Below are 9,602 nucleotides of genomic sequence, written 5' to 3'. Positions count from 1 at the left end.
TTATTTCATGTTTAAAAGCCTTCCTTCGACCGTGAGAATTGTTTCCGGTAAATAAAGATTAAGATTTTCAAGGAACTTCTTTCAGAACTACTTTAAAATTGAAAGATGCCCATTTTGTTATTTACTACTTTCCTTTCGCAGAGAAGTGCTATTACTATACTCATTGTTCTAATCACCTGCAATTCTAGAAGAATTGTCACAAGAGGTCAAAGAAGAACACTGAATATTGAAAAAAAAAGTCGCTCCCTGCAATAAACAGAACTTAAAAGATTTATGTGCGTCAGGATATCAGTTAGGAAAATTCATTCGAGTTCCCTTTCGTTAAATTAAATAATTTGCTAATCAATTTTACTCTTATTTTTTTTACTGAATGAATAGTAAATGTTCCGGAAATTCAAAAGCAAATTTTATCACGAGATAAAATGGTATGGTTGTATCTTTCATGAAATCACCAAGAAGTTCTCTTTCTCAATTCAGTGTTCTCAATGAAATTCGGTAGTATTTATAACTCCATAAATTGGTGGCATCTCGTCTCAGTGTATGGCATTTATCCTAATGATGGTTCCCTCAAGCCGTTAGAATACGTAGACACTTCTCATTTAAATAACACCCCAATTTAAAGAGAATTACACATTACGTTATATCATATGAACTAGAGAAATACAATTGACAAACTAACAATTCATTTACATTACTTAGATAAACTTAGATATGTTTCGACCAAAGATTGGTCCAGGCCATGTCTAACTTAATAGCACCACCTGATAGGATTATTCGAATCCTGTTTAAGTCAAGTTTTGTTTATGGTCCATTCAAGTAGTGAGTTCTTGTTGGGTGAGTTGTATCCAATTATGGGTGGCTTATGTGGTATTCTTTGAAGGGATCTATCCAGACTCCGTTTAAAGTTGATGGGATCCTTTTCCTCTTCGATCTCTTTCGGGACAATGTTAAATAGGGCAGGGCCTGTTGAGGAGAAGAAATTATGTTGCAGTGTACATGTATGCTGTGATCTTGAATTGGGCAGGGGACTTATGGCCCGTGGTCCCAGTCTTGGATGAACCTTGAAGCTAATGTTCAGGTCGTTTGGGGAAAGTTGGCGGTATATTCTCCACATCGTACAAATGATGTACCGCTCACGGCGACACTGGAGAGAGTAAAGTTTCAAGGCTTTAAGGTGTTCCCAATAAACGAGGGCAGCCATTTCTTCAATTCGTTTAGTGAGTGCCCTCTGGGGTGACTCAATTCTGGAGATGTTTTGTCTTGTATGGGGAGACCACAGTGGGCAGCAGTGGGTATTATAACACAATATAAAATACTATAAAAATATAGTATACTTATATATAATATAATATAATATAACATAAAGAAAAAATTGTTAGTTTATCAAGTGTATTTCTCTATTCCATTTAATATATATGTATAAACATATATTTATATATATATATATTATATATATATATAATATATATAATATATATATATTATATATATATATATACATATATATATATATATATATATATATATATATATATATATATATATATATATGTATATATAGGTGAGTTACTTGTTTCACGATGGCAGTTAGTGGACTGCTCATCTTATTTTTCTACCTAACCTGTTTATTTAATGTTTATCAATTTATGTTGTTTTTTTTACCATTGTCATGATGTAATCTAAGAATGCACCAATAACATACTACCGATATAACTGTTGTGAAATTTTTGATCCGTGTTTTGTTCTTATATATATATATGGATTCTATTGAGACCAGTAAGAAACGATTATGAACTTTTCCATTACACTTTTTATAATATTTTTGAGAAGGTTCGTTTTTTCAAGAACCGAAACATGTAAAATTCATAAGAAAATTAAAATTTATCTAATATAGTGGCGTTTTCAAACTTCCTTTTACAAATATATACCCACTCGTATACGATCTACTCTTATTATATATATATATATATATATAATTATATATATATATATATATATATATATATATATATATATATGAGTGTGTCTTTGTGTCAGTGCTTATCTTCCATCACCAGTTGACAACCGGGGTTCATGTGTTTATGGTCCCGTAATATACCGGATCGCCAAAACAGTGCGCTAGAATAAGTAGCAACTTAAAAAAACGTAATGGGGGCCAATTCATCCGAGTAAAAATTCAAGGCGGTGCCCCAACATGGCAGCAGTCTAATGACTGATACAAATGAAAGATAAAAAGGCACATGCTCACACACACGCTTGTACTTTTTATGCGTGTGTGTGTGTGTGTGAATATGTACGTGCGTTTGTATCAGTAGAAGGCGAAGATGTGTGTGCGTGCATGCATATATGTGTATGCGGATGTATGAGATGGTTTTTTTCTTTCCTTGGTACTAAAAAAAGTTATCAATTGTAAAACCATTTATAATTGTCGCAGCATCTCAGGCAACCATGTTTTGAAATAATAAGGTTTACATTGAACCTTATCAGTGATATCACATAAAATAAACATCATTGTATACATAACTAATAAATATATTAATTAATATACTATATAGTAATTATATCTCTTCAAGCTTGACTATATTGTTATTTTAATGGCATTGGAAGGCGCTAACTATATACCATCTGCGCCTAAATCGCTCTCACTCAACACAAGCATCTCTCACTACGCCTCTTTTTTTTTCTTCTCGGTCTGATATTCGTATACTAGTCCTACATGCAGGCAAATTGATAGTTTCGGTTTCTGGAGTTTTTGGTTCTGCCTGGACCTTCAGATACTGAGTTCAAACTCCGCCGCCGTCAGCTTTACTTTTCAAATTTTTGTCGGGGACCATTTAATGAAGAACCAGCTATGAACTAGTTTCAAATTATTTGATTGATGTAGAAGGCGTTTGTTTCCCCGGTTGATTTATACTAACTGTTACAGTTGAGGATGCTAAACGGATTAATTTGGTAGTCCTGTTTGTGATTGAAGAATGGATAACGCATATAAAGACAATGGCTGACCAGGGAGTGATGTTGAATAAAAAGCAGTAGTAGTAGAAGAAGAAGAAGAAAAGGAAGAAAAGGAAGTAGTAGGAGTTGCAGTAGCAATAGCAGTAATAGTAGTAGTAGTAATTGATGATGAAGTAGTTGTTGTAGAAGACGAAGAGGTAGCAGTAATACTATTATTATTATTATTATTATTATTATTATTATTATTATTATTATTATTATTAGTAGTAGTAGTAGTAGTAGTAGTAGTAGTAGTAGTATAGTGAAGAAGAAGAAGAACAAGAACAGCAACAACTAGAACAGCTCATCCTCCTAAACTTCTCTATAAATGTAAAAAAGAGATCCCTTTGTGCTTGATCGACCTGCTAACACCAGCAACCGAATACCTCCTTCCCTCAAATCAAGTGCCAACCTCTTTAAAAAGGATACGAAAGCAAAATGCAGCAAACACTTTCATTGGGGCTTGATTACATTTAATGAGATGGAAGTTCACGGCTGGAATACCTTTCAGTACAAGTCTGCTGCTCGTTCAGTGTTGATTTAGAATTGAAGAGCAAAAAAAAAGGCGTCGAGTTGGCAGAAAATTAGCACGCTAGAGGAAAATGCTTAGCGGTATTTTGTCTGCCATTACGTTCTGAGTTCAAATTCCGCCGAGGTCGACTTTGCCTTTCATCCTTTCGGGGTCGATAAATTAAGTACCAGTTACGCACTGGGATCGATATAATCGACTTAATCCGTTTGTCTGTCCTTGTTAGTCCCCTCTGTGTTTAGCCCCTTGTGGGTAGTAAAGAAATAGAAATAGGTATTTCGTCTACCGTTACGTTCTGAGCTCAAATGCCGCCGAGGTCGACTTTGCCTTTCATCCTTTCGGGGTCGATAAATTAAGTACCAGTTACACACTGGGGTCGATGTAATCGACTTAATCCGCTTGTCTGTCCTTGTTTGTCCCATCTATGTTTAGCCCTTTGTGGGTAATATAGAAACCGGTATTTCGCCTGTCTACGTTCTGAGTTCAAATTCCGCCGAGGTGAACGTTGTCTTTCATCCTTTTGGGGTCGATTAAATAAGTACCAGTTACGCACTGGGGTCGATATAATCTACTTAATCCGTTTGTCTGTTTTTGTTTGTCCCCTCTGTATGTATCCCCTTGTGGGCAGTAAAGAAGTAGGTATTTCATCTGTCTACGTTCTGAGTTCAAATTCCGCCGAGGTCGACTTTGTCTTTCATCCTTTCGGGGTCGATAAATTAAGTACCACTTGCGTACTGAGGTCGATCGAATTAACTGGCCCCATTTCCCGAAATTTAGGGCCTTGTGTCTCGAGTAGAAAAGAATGAAATAGGAAAAACAACATCAATGATATTACAGCAACAACAAAGACAACAACACCAATAACTGCTGCAATAGCGACTTCCCTAAAGCTTTTCACTCCAGAATTACAACCTGTCGCGAACTCATTGTCTAAGTTATTTTGGCCTATCAGTTTCTATAATATAAGCAGCACATTAGCCTAATTACTCACTGTTATACTTAACCGGCTGTTTAAGAAAGGCTCTGGCTCAAAGCCACCTTCGTCAGATTTACAAGCAACAACAGCAACAACAAACAAACAAATAAATATACATGCCTCACTGGTTTTATTTATTAGTAAATACATAATTCTTTGCGTGTGTAAGGTCGTAAATATATGTGAGTTTCTTTTCGAACTCCCCTATATTTCGCCCTCTTTAGGCTTTTGAAAATCATTCGCACGTATCATATTAATTGTTATCGAATATTTTAATTATTCTGATATTCTATTGAACTAGTGTTCCTAACTGTTACCATATACTTAATTTGAAAGGATTTTGTACCTTTACAAATTGCGGTCATAAACACGCACAAAGATTCGCAATCGAAATTAAACGTAAATAGAAATTAACCTAATTTTGTTATATATTGGTTCAATTGAAGAACTTAGTTTTGGTGAATAGAAGCAGGCTTTCCCTGAATGTTATCTTTCTATCGCGTTTCGCCCCTTTCCTCTTAATCGCAACTTAGTCACAGTTAAATAAAAATAGCGTGCATAAAAGAAAGCGAAATCCGAATGAATGCGAACTGAAAAGTTCAAATGTGGAAAGGAATCAAGAACGCTGGTGCGTTGTCCACACCATTAACAAAGTTTATTAGCAAATCTTTACATATTCATTGTGTAATATTTTCCAAAAGAAATGCAGTTAAGCAATGTTAGAATTGTAGATTTAGTCTTTAATAAAGGAGTTATATTTCATTTTCTATTTATTACGTAAAAACTCCACTTATAACACAAACGTACACATTCGTACCTACACGCGCGCGCACATGCCCTCATATATATATATACTAGCAGTATCGCCCGGCGTTGCTCAGGTTTGTAAGGGAAATAACTATAAAGCATTTTTAGAGAGTTATAGCCAAAAAATAGGAAAAAATGGAAAAAAAATGGTAAATTTTTTTTTGAGAGTTAAAAAGGTCGAGTTGCGTCCCCTAGACAGTCTGTGGTTTGTGTTTCTGATTCTCGACCCCATGTCGAATTTATCGATTTTTTTCAGAACTGGGGGAACTTTTCAAAATTTTCGCTGCGTTAGTTTTGAATTATGACATTGGGCTATGTGTGTGTCAAGTTTCATCAGAATCGGTTGAAAGCCGTGGTCAGGGTGAGGGTACAACCAAACAGAGACACAGAAACACACACAGACAAACTGCCGTTTATATAGAGAGAGATATATGTATATATATAAAGGATTGAACTTTCAATGTATTATATATATATAAGATATATATATAATATATATTATATATATATGTTGTGTGTGTGTGGTGTGTGTGTAAGAGTGAAAGTTATCTTATCCCAAACAGTTGCGGCAGAGTCCTACGTCATTTTTATCGCACTTAACTATTGAAAATCAGAAAATTCTATGAAACCGTTTCAAAAACAAACCATCTGAAAGACTCTAAGTTCATTTTCAACTTCTGATGCGTGTTTGTGTATGTAGTATGTATATGTATATATATACATATGTATATGTTTGTGCGTGTGTGTGTATATGTAGTATCTATATGTATATACACATATGTATATGTTTGTGCGTGTGTGTGTGTATGTATAGTGTGTGTGTGTATATGTATGTGTGTGGTTGTTGACCCTCTTTGCTGTACGGTTTCACGTTACCTTCCCGCCTCCTTTTATCTCACCTGTTTCGAAAACACTGTGTCGTGTCAAGGGCATCGTCTCCACTCTTGAAAAGGGAATATTAGAATTTAAAAAAATGATGGAGTTTGACTAACGAAGAGTCCACCCCTCTTACATTACATGATATGTTTGACCAGAAGCATCATCATCATCATCATTGTTCGACCATGGTCGAGACAATTGAATTTACCATGCTACGCCAGACTTCACGGTCCATCATGGCATTACGGAGGTCCTGTTGCTGGATGCCTGTATCCCTGGAGATTACATCAGGGTAGGAGAGTGTGCGCCCTCTGGTATTGCGAGTAGATGGCTTGAAATATTCAAAGCCACAGTCGAACCAATTCTACTATATGGCTCAGAAATCTGGACGTTATCAAAGAAGCTTGAGAGGTGGTTGGATGGAACCTACACTCGCCTCCTTATGAGAGCTCAAAATCTCTCGTGGAAGCGCCATCCAACCAAAATGCAAATATATGGGAAACTACTACCTGTGTCATCTCTTGTGAAAGGTAGGAGAGTCCAGTTTGCTGGACTTTGTTGTAGAGCTGAAAAAGAAGTAATTTCTACTCTTCTCCTCTGGAAGCCAACCAGAAGCATAGTAGACACTACCTCTTGAAAGACGGTTTTAAGAAATTTAGCCATAAACATTTTTGCCGTAGGAAAATTCACCGTAAAAATATAAATGGCAACCCAAAAAAAATTTTAAAAAGGGTGAGAAGAGAATCACAAAAAACAAAAGAGAGAAAAGGGAGTCGCCAAAAAATGAAAATAAAAATAAAAATAGCTGTTTGCTTAAACATTGTAAACTAACATCCCAATTAGGGAAAAGTAATTTCTTTAAAATGACTTATCTAGTTTGTAGCCTGCCTGTGTGCTTCTTTCATGGCGAAATTTCCTATGCTTATGACGAATTTTCCCGCCACGTTAGAAGACAGGTTTTGATTTTGCAAATATAAATTCTAGAGAACACACACACACACACACACACAGACCGAAACAGAAAATACGGTAAATTACTCTTTTATTGTAGAAAGCAACATACACATCTAGAATTCCTGTAAACTCCCGGTGAAGCGGTACTATGACAATTGGTAGTGACAATAATTGAAAGATTCTCCTCTTTCTTCTCCTATTTCTTCTCCCCCTCCTCCTCTTCCTCATAGTCATCATCAACATAGTAATCATCACCATAATACTGATCTTCATCACCATACGCAAAATTCAATTATCCGGCATCCGTTGTGTCACGGTGGTGCTAGATACGATGGAGTTTATTACGCTAATTTTAAGACACTCACCTGCGTCTTCGAAAAACAATGATAGTAAACAATCGTAAGTGTAGCATAATTATTGCGCTATTGGTGTGGAATAAATTAATTATGACTTAATAATTGTTCAACGAAAATTATCAGACAGGTTAGGGTTTCGAGTTTTAGAAAACAAAAGAAATAAAATAAGGAATGACCATATAATGACTTCCTCCTGAGAAAACCGATGCTTCTGCGCACTAAAATAACAAACAGAACGGGCATTAAATAGTTAAATAGACCCCATAGATGGACAGACACTAAAAGAAATACACTAATACATACATACATACATGCATACATACATGCATACATACGTACATACATATATACGTACATACATACATACATACATACATACAACTATGTTCGTATATAGGGTCATTATATATATATATATATATATATATATATATACACATTATATTTTATACGCGCGCACACACACACACATATATATATCAATGATTAAATGCATATATATATAAATTTTAATGTGTGTATATATATATATGTATATATATGTGTGTGTATATATATGTATATATATGTGTGTATATATGTATATATATGTATATATATATGTATGTATATATATATATGCATATGTATATATATATAAATGTGTGTATGCATGCATACATACCATATATTATACATATGTGGGTGTGTGTGTATATATCTATATATGTTAATAAATTTAAATGCATATATATGCACACATGTACATATATATATACTCACATACACGCATGAACACACGCACATACACCCCACACACATATATATATACGACGAGACTACAAGAGGTTCGGTAATTACTGCAGCAGCGAATTTTGTAGATTCTACCACCAACCACTACCACCGAGAGGACCACCATGTTTATCATCATCATCATCGCCGTCGTAATCGTCCTCCATGATGATGATGATGATCATCATCATCATCATAATCATCATCATTAGCAGCAGCTATGACAAAAACGTAATGTCAAATTAGGTAATAGTAGCTGAAACAACAGACGAACCTTTTGTAAATATGAACAAGGATGGCCAGACAACAACAACAGCAGCAACAACAAGAAACGAATAAACACACAAACAACAACAACAACAATAAATACGGTGAACTTAAATGGCATCGTTTAGACCAGTCGCAAAAAAAGATATATAAATATAAAGCCATGATAAACATCAACAGATCAGTAACAGCCATAATGACCTTCATCATCAGCATATTTAGCCATCGACCTCCTTTTAATCATCAGTCACCATTAATCATCATTCATCATTCTCACTGTCCTGTTCCTGATCTTTGTCCTCCCCTTCATCATCATCATTATCGTCATCGTCGTCATCATCATCGTCATCATCATCATCGTCGTCATCATCATCATCATCATCATCATCATCATAATCATCACCATCATCGACATATGACAAGCATTATCACCACGGTTATCCTCCTCCTTCTCGTTTTCCTGCCCTTCCCCTTCTCCTCATCGTCCTCCTCCTCTGCATCATCATCATCAGCAGCAGTAGCAACAGCATCGGGATCATCTTCATCGTGGTAATCATCATCACCGCCCTCCCCATCTTCACCATCATTATCATCATCATTATGATAAACATTAATCATCTGGGTAAATATCCTCCTCCTCCTCATTCTCATCATCATCATCGCAATCGACGACATCATCGATAACATCGTCATCATCATCCGAGGCAGAAACAAGGGCAAAATCGACGACGACGACGACGACAACAACCACAACAGCAAATCGGCATCAAGCAAATATCTGAAATATAGCGAACATAGACATTCCGTATCACAGTCCTCGGCTTCTCTGCTGACGAGACACGCCAGTTGTAAATAAATTTAATTTAATTTAATTAATTTGTTTACCAAAGTTTGTCGAAACTATGCATAGTCCAGAGATGAAAGAGGTAAATGATTTTATTTCTCTTTCAATTTCAGAATTACAACTATTTAGCGGTTTGAGTTTGGTTGCTCTTTCTAGTGAGTCAAATTGCCTATTATGGCCATTCCTTATATTGTTGAATATATATATATATATATATATATATGC

Source organism: Octopus sinensis, unplaced genomic scaffold (genome assembly GCF_006345805.1).
Source record: "Octopus sinensis unplaced genomic scaffold, ASM634580v1 Contig18715, whole genome shotgun sequence".
Taxonomy (NCBI): domain Eukaryota; kingdom Metazoa; phylum Mollusca; class Cephalopoda; order Octopoda; family Octopodidae; genus Octopus; species Octopus sinensis.
The sequence above is the reverse complement of the archived record's forward strand: the minus strand, read 5'-3'. Positions refer to the sequence as shown.